The sequence below is a fragment of the Rutilus rutilus genome (genome assembly GCF_951802725.1).
Source record: "Rutilus rutilus genome assembly, chromosome: 13".
Lineage (NCBI taxonomy): Eukaryota > Metazoa > Chordata > Actinopteri > Cypriniformes > Leuciscidae > Rutilus > Rutilus rutilus.
Window position 1 is genome coordinate 39,243,301 of NC_140218.1, and position 18,924 is coordinate 39,262,224.

Genomic DNA, 18,924 nt, shown 5'->3' on the forward strand with positions numbered 1-18,924 from the left:
CGCCTTCGTTCCGCGGCCGGCCCGCGGGCCAACCGCCGTCCCGCCGCCGTTATATTTAAGGCGGCCCTTCCGCGGCCCGCTGGAGGCAAGCGCTATTTTCGAGCGATCTGCCGCCGCTTATTCTGGCTATATATATATATATATATATATATAATATTTCATATTTATAGCATGCAGTTTATCAAGAATAATGATTGCTCAAACCAGACAAATATCCATTTGCCATTTTTATTCCACATTTCAAAGTACATTAACTGTCATTTAAACAAGATGTGTCAGATCACTGAAACATAACAGAAAAATAAATAAATCAATATACTAACATGCAGGTTTCTTATTAAATTTTGGTAAAAAAACAAACAAACAAAAAACAGCCTTACAAGCAAATTACTCTTACAATTATTGTTCATATAAAGAGGACAGCTCTAGGGTGAAAAAAATTACCTGTAAGTAAAGAGAATACTTGATACGAAATAATGTGCAGGATACCAAATAAATCAAAGTATGACATCACATTTACAAGCCATTTCTAACAATAGGTTAAGTGGTAGTAATTTATAGTAAAGCTCTGGAGTAGAATAGACCATTATAGCTGCAATGCTGACCTGTGGCACAAGGACTTACAAGCATTATTTGAAAAAAGAAAAAAAAGAAAGTAATTTCCACAGTTAGTGAGTATAGTGTGACACTTCTGACTTCTTTAGGGGTCTTGATGTTACTGACTGCAAGATAAAGAAAGGATTCCAGTTGTCAGTGATTCTGGGGTGTCAGTAGTCAGCCTAAGTGGTCGGCTGTGGGTCCCTCTCAGCTGTGCGGTGCCTTTTTCTGCCTTCACGGTCAGATGCTCCTTTCAGGTAACGCGAAACGTTAACCTAGACCGCTTCATCAGTGGCATCCTGGGTTGCCAGGTTCTTCTGGATGGCTAATTTAGAAAATACAGATCTGTCATTTCATTTGAATTGCATGAGGCCATACACATCTACTTAAATATAATTAAAAAAATATCCAACTTACTTTGAACAATGGTCTAAAGGAACATGTCTCTAAAACATGCTTTATCCCCTACACCGAGCTGAAAATCCAAAAAAGTGTTACAAATTACATTTCTCTGAAGCTTCTCATGAATAAATAAAAAATGTGAAAGGCTGAGGATTCAGACTGTAATATATGCAGTATACAATCTTAAATTTTACTTTAGATTACTCTATGGCATTATAATCAGCAAACTTACAAATTGTTCCTGGAGCTTTTTATCCTGCTTCAAACTGTTGTCAAGACACGGCAAATCTTCCTGGGTGTGTAGGGGGAGTAACAGATCCCCTGACAGGGATAACTCCAACAGACACAACATCACCAAACTCTGCAAGACGTCACAGCATAAGGGTCTGATCTGCACCTACAGGGTTTCCCAGAATAAAATAGTCAGTCCTGGTCCCTCAACTACTAAACTATGACATTTATATCTAGGTCTACTACATGGTCAGGTAGCCCCAGTGGGAATTAAACCAACAACCACAGGTGCTGTTTGCAAGTTGTACCTGATTTCCCAGTGCAAGCAAACGTCTTCAACATTGTTTGTTGAACTTGCTTCACCTGCTCTTGAAGTGAGCCGGTGTGATCCGAAGCTACAAAATGAAAGGCATATGGTAATTTTGGACTTACATCACACACAAAAAAGTACAATTTAAGAAACAGTGCAAGTTCTCACCTGCTCGTGCATTGCTTTCCCTCAGGGCTTGGTTCTACATTTAAAAAATAAAATAAAACAAACAACTAAAGGCACTATTTTCAATACTGTTAAAACACTGGACATTAAGACATAGGGCTAGAATATACCTTCACAGCTGAAAACTTCATGCTTGACACGAGATGCCATTGGAGTACAAGGGCCAACAATAGAGCAATGACTTTCTCCCTCCTATTGATAATCATTGACATGTAAAAATATGTTTGAAGTTATTGCATACATTTAATGAATTGGACTTAAATGTAACACTTAGTTAAGCGCAACATATTACATACCTCCAGAGTTTTCACCCATATGCTGCCAGGGTAAATTTGCTGCCGGGGGTGTAAAGCTTAGTACTTGATGAGCTGGGGCTAGATAAATCATTGGTTACCCGTAAGCCAATCACATAACGTTTGGTTATGGCGTGTGTTATGCGCATGCTCAGCCGCATCTAACTTCCACTGTAAACATGTATGATGCGAAAACAAAACCATCGAGCGAAATACCGGAGTGAACATGGCTGTGAATGACTTTTGCAGATTATGTGAAGTAAATCTACGCATCCACGGTACAATCAGTGTCTACGTCACGGCTCTCAGCCCGCCCTCTGTTCGTTGATTGGCCGGCTGTTTTCAGGCCGGAGGAAAACGGAAAGCTATGACGCTGTCTCAGACTGAGTACAGAAGCGAAATGAAATTGAGCGGAAGTACGAAATCTGACGTAGTCAGGCTAGAGTATTGCATATTCAGTAATGAAACAATAATTGAACTGTGTAAAGCTAATGGAATGTACAACACACCTCAACACCTTTCATCCAGAAACTGCTGCAGCGAATCCCATCAAGTGTCCTAGTGAAAAACAGATTATGATTAAAGGATTCATCATCTTAAAGTCAGCATGAAATCAAATTTTACAATTTGTATTTTTATATCTAATATTGTAGTGTTTATGTAAATTATTCATCTGTGCACTTTTTTTATTTTTTATTCATGTACCCTTATAATATTTAATCAAATACGTTACCCTTCCCTCCCCCCTCGAAACGACTTCTCTTCTGGTCATGTGCAATGGCGTGAGGGCGTGGCAACTCCCCTCAAACCGTTAGTCTGCTATGAGCAGAGATGGAGATGAGGAGCGCTAGAGTAAAACCCTGCTCCTCTATTCAATATTCCCTTTCACTTGGAAATATGTCAACACTGGAGAAAAGTCGTTTGTAACTTCCAGTTCATGCCAACTTTAAATAGAAGCAATAGTTTCCAAGACAAAAAAACTTCACAAATAACATCACTTACTTGTACTCAAACTCTTGGCGGATTCTGGATTACTGGGGAGAAACCTGGTTCTAAGAAAGAGGAAACAGAAATTTGATGATAATAATAATAATAATGAATGAAAGATTCCGTTATCCACAATAAACAGACAAATAAATTACACAGATGAAATAAAGGAAAATCAAATGTACAAGTCAGACCCATTTACCTGCTCCCTTCATGAACTTAAAATGATGTTTCTCCCAGGTGCTGTGTGGAGGTGTGCAGCGGATGGCTAAATTGTTCCTTTGTCTTTTTTGCGGAGGTTAAATGGGGGCCAATGGCACATGCCCTTCGTTGAGCCACTCTTGCGGAACCACTGCAAATGGCAGATCCTCCTTGTTGATAAACTGAACAATGTGAAGCATCTAAAATAGAAGACACATTAGCATAAAGTATACTTTTTGATTTTTTTTTTTTCAGGCAAAATCAACAACATTAAAATGCTCACCCCTTCGAAAAAGCAGTAATTTTCACAAGTGGATCAACAGAAAACCATGTTCAGACAAACAAAATCATATAAACAACCTACATCGTTATTTTTGTAAGATAACACCAAAAGTTAAACTAGTCTTTCTAGATGTAAAGTTTGGCTACCTACTGTAGCTAGATACATTTAACATGTAAGGTTAGAACATGCTTGAACTCAGTGTGTAAAAAAGGTGAAACAGCATGTGGTAGCGAACACTCTAATCTAGACTAGCAGCATAATTATGTTTAGTTAGAAAACAACACAAGTTATACTGATCAGTCTTTCTTGTCGTGAAGATTTTGCTAACGTTACCATTCCCACGTAGGCGGCAGAATAATTGTCCGTAGTTCAGGAACTGTAACGTTAGTTCATTCGACTGACCAATACTATCTTAAACCACATGTACTCACACTTGTATAAACATAACAGTTAAACATACTTAGAAGAAGAAAAAAACTCAACGCCAGGAAGAAACTAAGTAACGTTAGCCTAGCTATGGCGGAAACTTTGCAAACAAGGCTAACTTACTTTAGCTTGACTAGTTAGGCAAGAACAGATCTTAAGAAGAAGAACTAAAAACAATGTCAAAAATGAACATAGTAATATTGCGTTACACAAAAAGGAAAAATGTACTTACTTAAAAGATCGTATATTTCCCATACAGTAAGATATTTCCTCTCTCCAAATACTGAAACCGTGTGACGAGACGAGTAAATCTGCTTCAGTTTTTTAGGTGCTGCCCCTCTCGACCGGTGGAGGTACTTCTCTGTTTGTGCTTTAACACTTTCTTAAACATTTGTACAGGTCGCAAAACTCGCAATTGCAAACTGCAAAGTAATCCCTTATACATGTAAAAGGTAAAATAAATAAAAAAATTGAGCTTGTAAAACAATGAAAGACATAACCACAATTTCCTGGAGTGACAGAGAGACAAAATATTTATAAATATTTCACTTTATCCTTCAGGTCAGAACAGGGATTTTCATGTTTCTCATAGACATTACCATGGTTGCAAATTAATAAAAAAATATAAAGCAAACCCAAGATTTTGGCCAAGTTGCAGATGTCTTTCACTGTTCACTGATTTCAAGCATTGGTGAAAAATCTAACTTCATCCATTTATTCTGCTAAATATTTATTTTAAAAACTAATCAGAATCAGAAAGATATTTATTGCCAAGTAAGTTTTACAAAAGGAATTCTGTTTGGTCTATTGGTGCATCTCAAATTGTGCATAAATCAAAGAAATGTAAAGAATTGTCACCTTAAGTGAATAAAATAATTCTATATATTTTACATATTATCGCTTCAGAGTTTCAAAGTAATTTAAATGTAATTTCCTAAACCTTATCATGGAATCAGAGTCAAATCTGTTATAACCCCTAATGGCTTTGGAGCAACAACAAAAATTGATATAATTCACATAATAATTATAATCGCTTTAAATGTGAAAAGTAGTTAAGATGCTGTCAGTTTCACTCATGGCTGGTCGATTTCAAAGCGGCTTGCCGCCAGCCGGCCGCGGTTCATTTAGACGGCGGCAACCGCCAGAGAGAATGAAGTCGGCGGCCCGGCGGCTGTTCGCCGGCGGCATCTCGCAAGAAATGGGAGTGACGTATTCGGCGGCAAACGCTTCATCGCCGCCAGCGGGGCGCACCTATAGCCGACAGCTTGGGGCCGGCGGCAAAAAGAAGCCGTGCCGATATTTTTTGCTATCTGGGAAAAGGGTCACGTCATCCATATATAAAACACAGGTCGCCGTCAGTCCACCAGTTCCTGGGATGTCTAGTCCTTTAATCCATTTGTCCCTTCTCAAGATTTGTGCCAGTGGCTCAATACAGGCCACATACAGAAGGGGAGATAAGAGACACCCCTGACAGATGCCGCTGTAGAGTTTTACAGCTTTGGTTAAATGCCCATTAACCGAAATTCTGCTAGACAGATCGTTGTACAGCAATCCCACCCAGGCTATAAACCTCCCAGGAAAACCCCTTTTTCCCCGTACCTGAAGCAGGTACTGGTGCGAGACGCGGTCAAAGGCTTTTTCGAAATCTAAATTTAGGACTACTAGCCAAATGTTTCTGTCTCTCGCAAGACAGATGGCGTCTCTGATCAGTACCAGGCTGTCCGTGATCTTCCTGCCGGGCACAGCGCATGCTTGATCCGGGTGGATTACGTCCTCTAAAACAGTCGACATACGTGTAGCTAAAATCTTACTAAAAATTTTACAATCATAATTTAAAAGAGTGATTGGTCGCCAGTTTCTCAAGTCAGTCTTATCTCCTTTTTTGTGTAGTAAAGTAACTGTCCCTACTCTAAAGCTGTCCGGAAGTCTGTCAAGAGTCTCAAATTCTTTAAAAACTCGTGTGCTAAAACGTCCCAGAAAGTCAGATAAAACTCAAGGGGGAGTCCATCCATGCCTGGGGACTTCCCCTTTTTAAAACTTTTTAGTGCTTTGTGCATTTCTAAAAGAGTAAAATCCTGGGATAAAAGCACATCTGGACTCTTTACCTTTTTGTCTAAAAACCCTAAAACTTCCTCTAAGATGCCATTGTGTACCTCTTTAGTGCTGTATAAATTATTGTAAAAACTTTCAATTTCCCCTAAAATCTGATCTGTTGTATTTACTTCCCCCCCTGTAAAAGTTTTTAAAGTATTAATCGACCCTCCCCGTGTTATTGTCTGTAAATACAATACAATACAATACAATACAGTCTGTCTGTAAATAATATATAAAGTCTGTAATTTGCGGACTTTCTATCAGAATTAATATTGACTGCAGATAAAGTACTAATTGTTGGTGATTTTAATATACACATCGATAATGAAAAAGATGCATTGGGATTGGCATTTAAAGACATTGTAAATTCAATTGGAGTTAGACAACACGTGTCAGGACCTACTCATCGTCGTAATCATACTCTAGATCTAATATTATCACATGGAATAGATGTTGATGCCGTTGAAATTCTGCAGCAGAGCGATGACATCTCAGATCATTATTTAGTCTTGTGTAATTTGCATTTAGCCAAGGCTGCAAAGCCAACTCTGTGTTTCAAATATGTGAGACCTATCACTTCTGCCACTAAAGATTGCTTTATTAATAATCTTCCTGATCAGTTTCATCATCTCAGCATCCCAGATAGCTAGGAAGAACTTGATATTACAACAGAAACGTTTAACTCTGTCTTTTCCAGCACTTTAGACACAGTTGCTCCGTTGCGCTTAAAGAAGATTAAAGAAAATAGTCCAACGCCGTGGTACAACGAGCACACTCAGGCACTTAAGAGAGCAGCCAGAAAAATGGAGCGCAACTGGAAGAAAACAAAACTAGAGGTATTTCGCATTTCATGGAAGGAGAGCTCGATTGCTTACAGAGAGGCTTTAAAAGCTGCTAGATCTGCTTATTTTTCAACCCTATTAGAAGAAAATAAACATAATCCTAGGTATTTATTTGAAACGGTGGCTAAACTAACGAAAAATAAAGCTTCAAGCACCGAAGTTTCCAAGCAACACAGCAGTAATGATTTTATGAACTTCTTCACTTATAAGATTGATAATATCAGGGACAAAATTATAACTATGCAACCGTCTACTACAGTATCGCATAAGGCAGTGCATTGTAGTCTCCCTGAGGAAAAATTGTATTCATTCGTTGCTATAGGAGAGGAAGAATTTACTAAATTCGTTAAATCATCTAAATCGACAACATGTATGTTAGACCCTATACCGACTAAGCTACTGAAAGAGATGCTTCCAGAGGTCATAGATCCTCTTCTTAATATCATTAATTCGTCTTTGTCTCTAGGATACGTACCAAAAAACTTTAAGCTGGCTATGATTAAACCGCTTGTTAAAAAAACGCAACTTGGCAAAAAGGCAGTATCCTCACAACTGTGTTCCTTTCTTCAAAGAAATGATATCTGCGAGAATTTCCAGTCCGGATTCAGACCGTACCATAGTACTGAGACAGCTCTCGTTAGAGTCACAAATGATTTGCTCTTATCATCCGATCGTGGTTGTATCTCGCTATTAGTGTTACTCGATCTTAGTGCTGCATTTGACACCATTGACCACAACATTCTTTTAAATAGATTAGAACATTATGTTGGCATTACGGGAAATGCACTAGCATGGTTTAAATCATACTTATCTGACCGTTATCAGTTTGTAGCAGTAAATGATGAGATGTCTCATCGATCACAAGTTCAGTATGGTGTACCACAAGGGTCAGTACTAGGACTGCTGCTGTTCACTCTGTACATGCTACCATTAGGAGATATCATTAGGAAACATGAAATTAGCTTTCACTGTTATGCTGACGATACTCAGATGTATATTTCTTCAAAACCTAACGAAACTTATCAATTCACAAAATTAACGGAATGCATAGCGGATATAAAAAATTGGATGACTCGTAATTTCCTACTTCTTAACTCTGAAAAAACAGAGTTTCTAATTATTGGACAAAAAACTTCCTCACGTAATAACCTAGAATACTGTCTAACACTCGATGGCTGCTCTGTTAAGTCTTCGTCGTCGGTTAGGAACCTGGGTGTGCTCTTTGATACCAATCTTTCATTTGAAAGTCACGTGTCTAGTATCTGTAAAACTGCATTTTTCCATCTTAAAAATATATCTAAATTACGCCATATGCTCTCATTGACAAATGCGGAACAATTAGTTCATGCGTTCATGACCTCAAGGCTAGATTATTGTAATGCTCTACTGGGTGGTTGCCCTGCACGCTTAATAAACAAACTACAGCTGGTTCAAAACGCAGCAGCTCGAGTTCTTACCAGAACCAGGAAGTATGACCCTATTAGCCCAGTTCTGTCAAAACTGCATTGGCTCCCTATTAAACATCGCATCAATTTTAAAATATTGCTGATTACTTACAAAGCACTAAATGGTTTAGCTCCGCAGTACTTGAGTGAGCTCTTAATGCATTATAGTCCGTCACGTCTATTGCGATCTCAAAATTCCGGCCAGTTACTAATACCTAGAATATCAAAATCGACTGCTGGCGGTAGATCCTTTTCCTATTTAGCACCAAAACTCTGGAACAGTCTTCCTACCATTGTCCGGGAAGCAGACACACTCTGTCAGTTCAAAGCTAGACTAAAAACACATCTCTTTGACCTAGCATTCACATAATACATTATAGACTTCTATAATGTTAGGCTGCATAGATTAGGTCAGCCGGAACAGGGAACACTTCCCATAACTCCTGATGTACTCGTTACATCATGAGAAGAATGGTATCTATGCTAATTTTAGTGTCTGTGTTTATCCCGCGGTTTTCCTGCAGCCTGCCGGATCCAGGCCGTATCCAGATCTGACGAAGGACCTTCGCCTGGACCGATGACAACGCAGTGCTGAAGTGCCAACTAGTCTCTCCCTATGGAGGATCCCTCTACCACTATACAGATAAGGCGTTGTCGGGAAAATCCGTTTCGCGTTCCTACCCCAAAGCAACAAAATAAAATAAAATTCTTTATCAAAATTTATAAGGAAAGACAAGTACTTTGTTTAGGCTTGGCTTGTAGGGAATTCCAAACCTGCGTATTTTCAAATGCACATAACTATAGAACCCATTCTAAACGCGCATGTGAACGCCATCAGCGTTTCTCACAGGTTCGCGTTTAAAGTCTGTGTAGAGGGAATGGTGTCGTCTTAGCGCCCCCTAATTTAATAACAAATGATCGTTGCGACGGAAGCAAATCAATCAAAACTAACTTTAGATGGAAAATAACTTAACTCTGCTATAAAGCCAAAACAATCTCTGTTACCTTAAATTATACGCTTATCTCTGTGAAGCTGCTTTGAAACAATCTACGTTGTTAAAAGCGCTATATAAATGAAGATGACTTGACTTGACTTGACACATTTAAAATGTTAAAATCCTTACCTAAAAAAGTCAGATTAGCTAAGATTGCCCGCCCATCCCTCGCCACAGTGCTGCCCTTAACCAAAACATTGGGATTTTTTATTAAAATAGCAACACCGTCATTTTTGTTAAAATTGGACCCACTCCAGATGGATAGTCCTGGGGTCCAAATCTCCTCCCACTTCCTGTAATTTGTTAAAAAAGGCAGACCACATTCTTGCAATAAAAACACATCTGACTTAAAAGATTTTAAAAGGGATAACACGCTCCGTGCTCGTATATTGCTCTTCACACTTCTCACATTGATTGTGGAGATAGTGAGAGCCATGAGCAATATGGTTAAAAGGTGTGAGACATTTAAAAGCAACCAATGGACTACAGAGATATAAATTTAAATCATGTTACATCTTGTTGCACTTGCCTTTCCTTATGCCCAGAGAACCTTGGATCAAGGGGGCAAGTGCTTGACGCCTCAGGGCTCGCAGAGAGGGCCTCTTGCGACTCCTTTGGCGACGATGTTCTTAGCTTAAAATGCAGAAAAGAGACTTCATTTGGAGATTCTGCGGGCCACATACGGTCTAGATCTTCCATGGAGGAACTATCTAGCCGATGCCCTACCCGCAGCTTTTTCTCCTCTGTTTGGACCAGAGGAGATCTTGCAGTCCTTTTCTGAACTTGAGTATTTGGGAGTGAACAAACTGTTTCACTCCCACTAGTGGACTCACTAGCCTCAGACACGGTTACTAGGGAGGAAGCCATTTCCTCCTCTTCATCCTCCATACTGTCTTCTTTTCCATTTTCATTTTGAGGATTGGCTTCCTCCCCCTCACCAACTGCCAGAATTGACTCCGCCCCTGTGGCCGCCCCACTTCCTCCTTCCTGTCCAATCCCTGAGGCTAGCTGGGGGTTTGAATTTCCCACCAAAACCTCAGGGTCCGCCTCTTCAATTGTTTGCTGGTGGGGCGACCATTTTGTTGCTTTTTAACTTGTTGGCAAAACTTTTAGGGCAGTCTCTGTAGAGATGGGATGATTCTCCACAGAGGTTGCACTTTCTGCCATTTTGGCACTCCTCAAAAATGTGCCCAATTTCTCTGCACTTCCTACACACTACTTCTTGGCATGCCTCGGCGAGATGTCCAAGTTTGCCACACTTGCGGCATAGCTTGGGCATCCCTTGGTAATGTATGTAGCCTCTATTCTCTCCCAACACAATCATAGAAGGTATTTGACTTTAATGGGCACTCTCCACGCACAGCTCCAGATACCGTCTTCATCTAAAACCTTGACTGGTTGTCCACGAATAGAGCAATATCTTGCCAACCATACAGCAATGTCCTCTCCACTTACTGTTTCATTAAACATCCTGACAATCACAACTTTCAGTGAATTATCAGTCAGTTTTTCCACAGTGAACATGGAGAAATTGGCTTTACACATTTCAAACCGAGTCCAAAAAGTACTTAGCAAGGAAGCCGAAACAAAGCTTACATCAAAACCATGATTCAGGGGCAGAGTCAAGAGGCAATTTATGTCCACAACTTTAAAACCAAGAATCTGTTGGATGCACTTCCTAGAAAAGTCCAGTCTGGACATAGCCAGGAGAGTGCCATCCTCTTTTGCTTTGAATTTAAAACGCATGCTGTGATGCCTCCTCACACCGGCACGAGCAGCCGACATGTTGGAGGCACCACCAGCCTGCTGCGGCTAAAACCCAACAATAAATATACAATAATAAATAAAATAAAACCTGCTTACCTTAAAACAAGATTTCTCGCAGAGACGAGTCGTCACTTAAAAGCCGCTTGTCAATGTACCTCCTGAAGGATGTAGGTCCCGTGTGACAAGCAACACATGAGACCAAAGGGTCCCACAAGAGACAATCGCTGTCACAAACTTCTGACCAGACCACGTGATCTTAGCCAAAAGGCCGAGAAGCGATGACACAATGACGCCGAGGCGGGGGAGCCGGCAAAGGCCACGCCCACCTGGGCCGCGGCGAGAGGGCCGCCAACAAACAAGCTCACCGAAAATGGACCACAACAGAGTGCAAAAGACGACCCTTTGGAGTGCAACCTGGGATTTTGGATCATCATCGTTCAAAAGCAACGAAATGGCTCGTTTCGGGTATTTGGGATTTTCTGAAAAACCTACTTTTGCACAGTAGTCCTGGGTTGTTTGCCCAATCTGACCCAAACCGGTGCCGAAAGATTCTCTGGAGTCTGACTGCCAACAGTGACCGGAAAAAAAGTGGGAATTTCAATTCACGTTGGCAACGCGACGCCAAAACGAGGCGGGCTTTACTTAAATGGCTATAACTCTCACGTGAAAAGGGATGTGGCGACTGGCCACTTGGTGGCGCGCTGTAAACAGTAAAAACAACAACTTGAATACGGCCATAGACGGCCGTGTATCACGTGATTTTTCACACGTGCACAAGCTATTCATACCACCTGATAGAACTCCTCATTCTGAACAACTTTGGACCACTGCTGTCAATCAAAGCGTTCGTTAAATATCGGAGATTATTTGAAGAATGAAAACAAACAGGACAACAAGCCTACTTTCGCAGATTGGTCCCAGGTTGTTTTCTATCCCTCGATCAACCACTGCAGTTCAATTCTCTGGACTTCCTAGGTTTCATGAACCATCAGAAAAAGCAAAAAATAAGTGGAGCTTTAACAATCTGTTCTTTTAACCAGTGTGTGTCCAGGAGAGAGCGCGAACGCAGTCCCCCACTACCATAAATTATGCAGTCGAGATTCCCACATTTGGGGAATTCGCAGGGGTCAGCACAACCGGAGTGCAATGGCCGAGCCTCGCCCTGGGTGAACCTTTTTTTTTATTTTTTTTTTTTATTTTATTTAAAAAGCCACTCGAGGCAATTACAAAGAGAAAAGGGAAAAGAGAGAGCTTAGCATATAATACTTACAAGTCTATGTTACATTATTGATAGACTACCATTTATGCTTTAATCCGACGTTTAAAGGAATTAACCAATCTTCCATACCTTGTTAAAGGGAGAGACATTTGGTATGTTCCAAATCTGATTTATTTCATCGGCCGTCAATTTCTGTGCATCTCTTACAATATAGTCACCAATACATCTTAAGCTCGATTTTACCACTGATTTAACCGGAATCTCATAAGTCTGAAAGAGACAAATATTTCTAGATTTCCATAACGCTTCTTTAAAGATATTTATAATTGCCGACCAACGAATCCATTTATTTAAATGAACCTCTTTTAATTCACCATACCAAATATCTCCCTCGCTTGGCATTCTATACAGATTTAACAACCATGGTCGTATTTGATTCCATACATTCTGAACATATGAACATTCCCACAAGCAATGTCTAATAGTCTCTTCTTCACCACAATTTTTTCTCGGACACAGCATGGTACGAGTAAAATTTATTTTCTTCAAAAAAACCCGAGTGGGTAAACAATTTTGTACAACTTGCCAAGCGATGTCTTTATGGCAGTTAAATAAAAAGTCATCGTTCACATTCCTCCAAACTTTGATACATTGTGATTCAATAAGCTTGCCAACAGGGGTCATTCTAAGTAAGAGAGGGGATAACTTTCCTTCTATTAATGATCTTTTCAAATGAACAATTGGAAAATTAGACCAAGACGCTTTCGCTGGCCTAATTTCTGCATGTGGGATGTTTTGTGGTGTTCTCTTATTCCATAATCTCCTTATTTCTTGGCCTACCCAAAACCTTGCAAAGAAGCTGCTGATATTTATTTCTTCATCAGTTAAACAAGGTTTTATTATAGGAAAAATTTGACTTCAATATCAGGTATTGCTAATCCTCCTTTCTTATTTTTTTTATATACTATTTCACGTTTCAATTTCTCTTGGTTAGAGCCCCATAAAAAACGAAACATCATTTTCTTTACTGAATTTAAGAAGCGTCTTGGGGCAGGCAAAGTTGCCGCTACATATGTAAGCGATGCTATAATCTCTGCATTAATTATTAATACTTTACCCCTAAGAGTGAGGTCTCTTGCTTCCCACTGATTTATTTTCCACTCTATTTGATGTAATCTAGAGTTCCAATTCCTTTCTTCCATATCTTTACACCATACCATTCCTAATATTTTAATGGCTTTATCTTGATTTTTCAATCCAAAATTTTAGGTTCTGTCCAATTCAGATATAAAATCTCACTTTTACTTCTATTAATCTTCATACCAGTTGCTAGCATAAAGCGATCACATACCTGTAATACTTTTTCTACTGAGTGATTATTCGTGAGTAAAAGAGTAAGGTCATCCATATGTGACATGAGAGTTATGACGCTTGTGTGACGTCAGTAATTGGCGCCGTGTTACGTACACATATAAGCGTCACACACTCGTAGCTCAGGTAAGCGACTCTCCTCTGGGGTGCTGTCTCTTCTCCTGGCTGGGTTTGTGATTGGGGTGAAGTGTTTCAGGTAGGAAAAAGTTATGTATTGGCAGCTAAGAGTTGATGTGTAACTGCTAACAGGAGTGTTTTGTTTAGGTAGCTTCACTTTCCATCTGCTGTTTCCCTCCCGTGTGGCTTTGTCACTCCGTAAGCGAGTGTTACACTCATATGTGCGCATGTCCTCTAATCTTGCCTTTTACTTTGGCGTGTTACCTTCCCGTGTCGGCCTGGTACGTATGTTTAATTAAAATCTTATGTAATTTCAGCATTTGGCAATGTTAATGACTGTTAGTATGGCTTTAGGGCGTTAGTGTATAGGAACGTACACTGGATTATTATTCCTTTTAAACGGAGTGTTTGAATGTGCTGACTAGTCAGAGTCCCGCAACGACCTGCTGGTAAGTGCAAAATCTCTTTGTTCGTAAGTCTCGACGAATGATTTTGCATGCCGTCTCTTTTTAATTGTTTGTTTAAATTTTAGGAGAAAGTGTGGCTTCACTTTCATGACTGTATCGCTGCTTTGTTCCCACGAGGAGCACATGTCCAATGTGCTGTCTACATCAGGATCGTTCTTGAGCGTACTCCCGTCTATTGGGGCGTGTGGAATATTATTATTTATTTTCTTTTTTTGGTTTGTGTGGTTGAGCTCTTTTCTTTAAGGGCATTTGTTTATTTTGTTTCATATTGTATTTTTGTTGTGATTTACTTATTTTTGTGTTATAACTCAGTGGCTGATTCCTTTTCATTTTGAAGAGAAACCATTTATCTTGGGTGTATTGAGTATTGTTTATTTTGCTGATTAGTCAGCTGACCTTATTTCAACTTAATTTAATTATTGGTTTGATTTAATGGTTGTAGCTGTCTTACCGTTTTCAGATATTTGTTTATTTTGTCTATTTTTGTCTTCTGATAATTCTTAATGGTTTAGTAAACTTAATCTGAAGTTTTTTCTCTTATGTGGTTGTTTGGTTGCAAAATTTAACCTTGTTATTAATTTATGTTTGGTGTGTGCGTGTGTATTCCTCAGGAGCTGCAGGTTTACTCGGGACGAGGGCGTGTGACGTGCGGTGGTGGTGTTTCTCACGGATTGCAGTGCTTTGCTGTATGCATGAGATTTCACATTAGTACAAGTGTGCGTGTGTGTGGCACAAACCGGAATTGATTTTTCACCTAATTAACCTGAAGTAAGGTTGCAGCCCTGTGGATTGTCGTGTGTGTGCGTGAGTACGTGTGTGTGTCCCAATCTGTTGTTAAACACTGGATTGTTATTTTAAACTGATTAAAATAAAGCACCCTTTGTAATTTTGTACACAAGTCTGTCTCTCCTATTTATAACTGCCTTGGTGGTGAACCTGTGTAGCCTTTAGGCATAATTCCTGGGGTGAAACTCCCCAGGTGGCGTAGTCGGTGCTCTGGTAACTGTAATTGTATTCAGGCCTAGTGAGTGGGCAAATTGTAATTCCCTCGGATGCCACACATATATAGCGATAACTTTGCTTCTTTGCCCAAGCTCCCCGGGATTACTAACCCTTTCAATTCAAGATTTAGCCTAATGGCTTGAGCTAATGGTTCTATAGATAATACAAATAACAACGGAGATAAGCCACAACCCTGGCGTACTCCTGAACGAACCATAACAGGGGGTGACAGATGGCCATTAACCAAAATACGACTCTGGCACTCTGTATATAACAGATTGATCCATCTATACATTGATTTCCCAAGACCTGAGCTATGTAACACTTTGCGTAGGTATCGATGGTCTATACTGTCGAAGGCCTTTTCTAAATCTAGTCCCAAAATACATAAGGGTATTTTGCAATCTAGTGCATAGAGAAAAGAATCTCGTATCAGAGCCAAATTCTGTTGTAGGGATCTACCTTTTATCCCGCATGTTTGATCATACCCTATTAAGCATGTAATAATAGGTTGAAGACGGAAAAATATCGCTTTGGACAATATCTTTACATCAGTTCCCAACAAGGTTAAAGGGCGCCAATTCTTTAGGTCGGATTTATCCCCTTTCTTAAATAGAACTGAAACAATACCCTCTCTCAAAGTTGGGGGGAGTTTACCTAAATTAAGACTTTCTTTAAACGTTACCAGCATTGTATCTTTCAACTCTTCCCAAAATTTTACATAAAATTCTTTGGGCAAACCATCCATACCTGGACATTTATTGCCTTTCTTGCTATTCAGCGCTTTTGTCAAATCGTTGGTCGTGAAGTCTTTTTCCATATCAATCAACAGCTCTTCTTCTATATGACTTTCTGACAAAAGACTATCTATAGTTTCCTCATCTATTTCCTTTTCAGAGAAAAGATCTTGATAAAAGGAATGAATATATGAAATTTAAATCTTTTGTTTCCGTTATAAGTTCATTATCTTGTTTTTTTAGTTCATCTATAACCGATCTTGACCGGTGCACTTTTTAAAAAAAATAACGAGTGCACTTTTCGTTGGATTCCATATGTTGTAATCTACTCCTTATCAAGAAAATCCTACTATGTTTAGCATAAATATCTGAAATACTTTTTTTGAGTCTCATGATATCATCAATAACATCAAATACAGAATGAGCCATAGTATAGAATTGTTGTAATCTCTTTTGGTATGATTTACAAGCAAAGGCTTTTCCCTTTTTAATTCTTTTACCTTCCTTCATGAAGAATTTTTTTGTTCTAATTTTACAATCTTCCCACCATTCGCCCATAGAATTATATAGAGGCTGCAAGCTTTTCCATTGACTAAATTTTTCTTTATAATGACGTACAACTTCCTGATTCGATAATAGACTAATGTTCAATTTCCTAAACCCCATTCCTCTCGCTCTTACCCCTTCAAATTCTAACTCAACATCTACTTTTGCATGATCGGAATAAAAAGTTGGATTTGTTCCAGAGTTCAGTATTGTAATCCGCGATGATGTAAAAAGAAAATCAATTCTGGAATAACTTCGGCCATTGGACCAACTGTATCCAGGGATATCTGGGTGTTTAATTCTAAAGGAATCGACTAAACCAAAATCTTTTACTAATTTAATCAATTCTTGGGAACTCGAGTCCAAATAGACAGTAGAGGAAGAATTTCGATCCTTCTGACTTAAAGGACAATTGAAGTCCCCTCCTAAAATTAATTCTTTCCCACATATTAATAAAGGTATTATTGCTTTCAAAACTTCTTTTCGACCTTGTAGGTCTGTGGGGCAATATACGTTAATCACACGAAAACTAATGTTATCTAATTTTACATCTGCATACATTAATCTCCCATTTATAACCTCTTGTGTTTTAAGAACTTGTAAGACATTACCTCTAAAAAGGATTGCAACAACCGAAGATTTGTTATTGTTATCTCCAGACCATATTGACTGACCATATGTCCATCTGTCTTCTAGTTGTTTATAATCTAGTTTAAAGCGTATATTACACTCCTGAAGTAAGCAAATATCATGATCTGCATTATGTAAATAGGAAAACATAGAATTACATTTCACTGGATCCATAATGCCTCTTGTGTTGATAGTTGATACCGATAAAGGGGCCATAGAGGAAAAGGAGGGAGAATTGGGCAGAGAGCATTAAGGAGATTCCACTATACTTTTCGGCCTTTTCCTCTTTTTCTTTTTATCTTGCGTTCCCGTTCTTATAGGAAGCGGCTGTTTATTCATTTGCATAGTACAAGAAAGGGTAGTCATTTCATTAGAGTCGAGAAAAGGGGTCACATTGGATGACAGGGATGCCCAACTTAATAAGTTCTCTTGATCTTGGATTCCCGATGGAACATTGGACAATGGAGAGGAAACTCTTCCTTCTACCATAGGCTCGCCAGATGATGAGGAATCCGAAAGAAGTGGAAAGGATGCGGGAAGACTCACCAGAGCATCAAGTAATATATTCCCATTGAAAGACTGGGGTTTCTGTGCAGGAGTGGAAGAACCCAATAGAGGAAACTCTATGAGTGATTTAGGTGAATTCATTTCCAGATGGAACTCTTGTTCTTGCGGAACAGTGTTTTCACCATTTCCTGCAACGTTTTCTTTCCCTGATAGACCTAGATCTTCTTTGCTGGAAGTCGGAAGGGAGAGGGTTCTCAAAGTAGCCTCTTCACCTTGTTCCTTTGTTGTATTGGCTACTGAGCAGTGTTGTTTGTTAAGGATATGATCATCCATATCAGTTACTTCCGAAGGATTAATCTCCTCTTCCAAAGTCATCACCGGTTGATGTCGAGCTTTATTTACATATGCAGAAGGACAATTTTGGAATCTATGATTGTCTGCACCACACAGATTGCACTTCATAGGTACCGGGCAGTTTTTGGAGAGATGACCATGATTTTTACAATTTCTACAGAAAATGGATTCACACTGGGCTGCTAGATGGTTCAGTGATCCACATTTCCTACACTCCTTAGGTTGGCCATTATAGAACACAAAGCCTCTAATGGTGCCTAATTGGATGACTGATGGCAGATGGAGGAGCTCTCCTTTTTCGTTAGTTCTCAGCCGAACCTGATATTTGGATGCTCCAGTCTTAATTCCGTCTTCGTCTTTAACTTGAAAGGCTTTTGTGACCGTGCAGTGCAATAAGAGCCATGTAGAAATATCTTCAATTTTGATCCTCTCTGAATACATCATCACAGTCACAGTTCTAAGTTCTCTCTCAGCCAAGGGGATCAATTCAATCTTTTGAAAACAGGCAGCTTCTTTCTTTTTTGTCCAAAATCTTTCCAAGCATTGTTCATATAATAATAGAGTGGCAAAAATAACTTCAAACGTTTTCCTACCCGGTAAGGCGAAAATGTAGTCCAGTTGAGAAGGGTTGAAACCCAACTCTGTTTGCAGTATCCTTTTGCAGTATCCTCCTCCAGTCAGGCACTGTCCCTCTTCGCAATCCTCACCAACAATTAGTAAAAGAGCGACATCAAAAATGTGCAGTGACGGGCTTCTTTTTTTGTTCATGCTCCGGATCGTGGACGAATCAGATATTAAACTGATAAAAACAGAGTTTATTCTTTTTTCATTTATTTTTATTTCACAGTATTGTATATGATCACCTACATCACCCATACACAGCAATATACACGACTTCCATGAACATCTGCTTTA

The 18,924-nt window shown here is 39.4% G+C and overlaps 1 long non-coding RNA gene across 5 annotated transcripts; it reads right to left on the reverse strand.

Annotated features, from left to right (window-relative positions):
- Nucleotides 1-213: 213 nt before the first annotated feature.
- LOC311302426 lies at nucleotides 214-4,564 on the reverse strand. Of its 5 annotated transcripts, XR_014629565.1 has the most exons (12): nucleotides 4,149-4,561; nucleotides 3,209-3,407; nucleotides 3,022-3,071; nucleotides 2,753-2,838; nucleotides 2,529-2,577; nucleotides 2,023-2,094; nucleotides 1,837-1,918; nucleotides 1,709-1,742; nucleotides 1,539-1,625; nucleotides 1,232-1,396; nucleotides 1,015-1,072; nucleotides 214-922 (listed from the first exon to the last, which is right to left on the reverse strand). It is a non-coding gene; the product is annotated as an uncharacterized lncRNA (long non-coding RNA). The 5 variants fall into 5 exon arrangements; XR_014629563.1 differs by having other exon boundaries at nucleotides 2,529-2,835; nucleotides 4,149-4,564; XR_014629564.1 differs by having other exon boundaries at nucleotides 2,529-2,838; nucleotides 4,149-4,564.
- Between the last annotated feature and the right edge of the window lie 14,360 nt (nucleotides 4,565-18,924).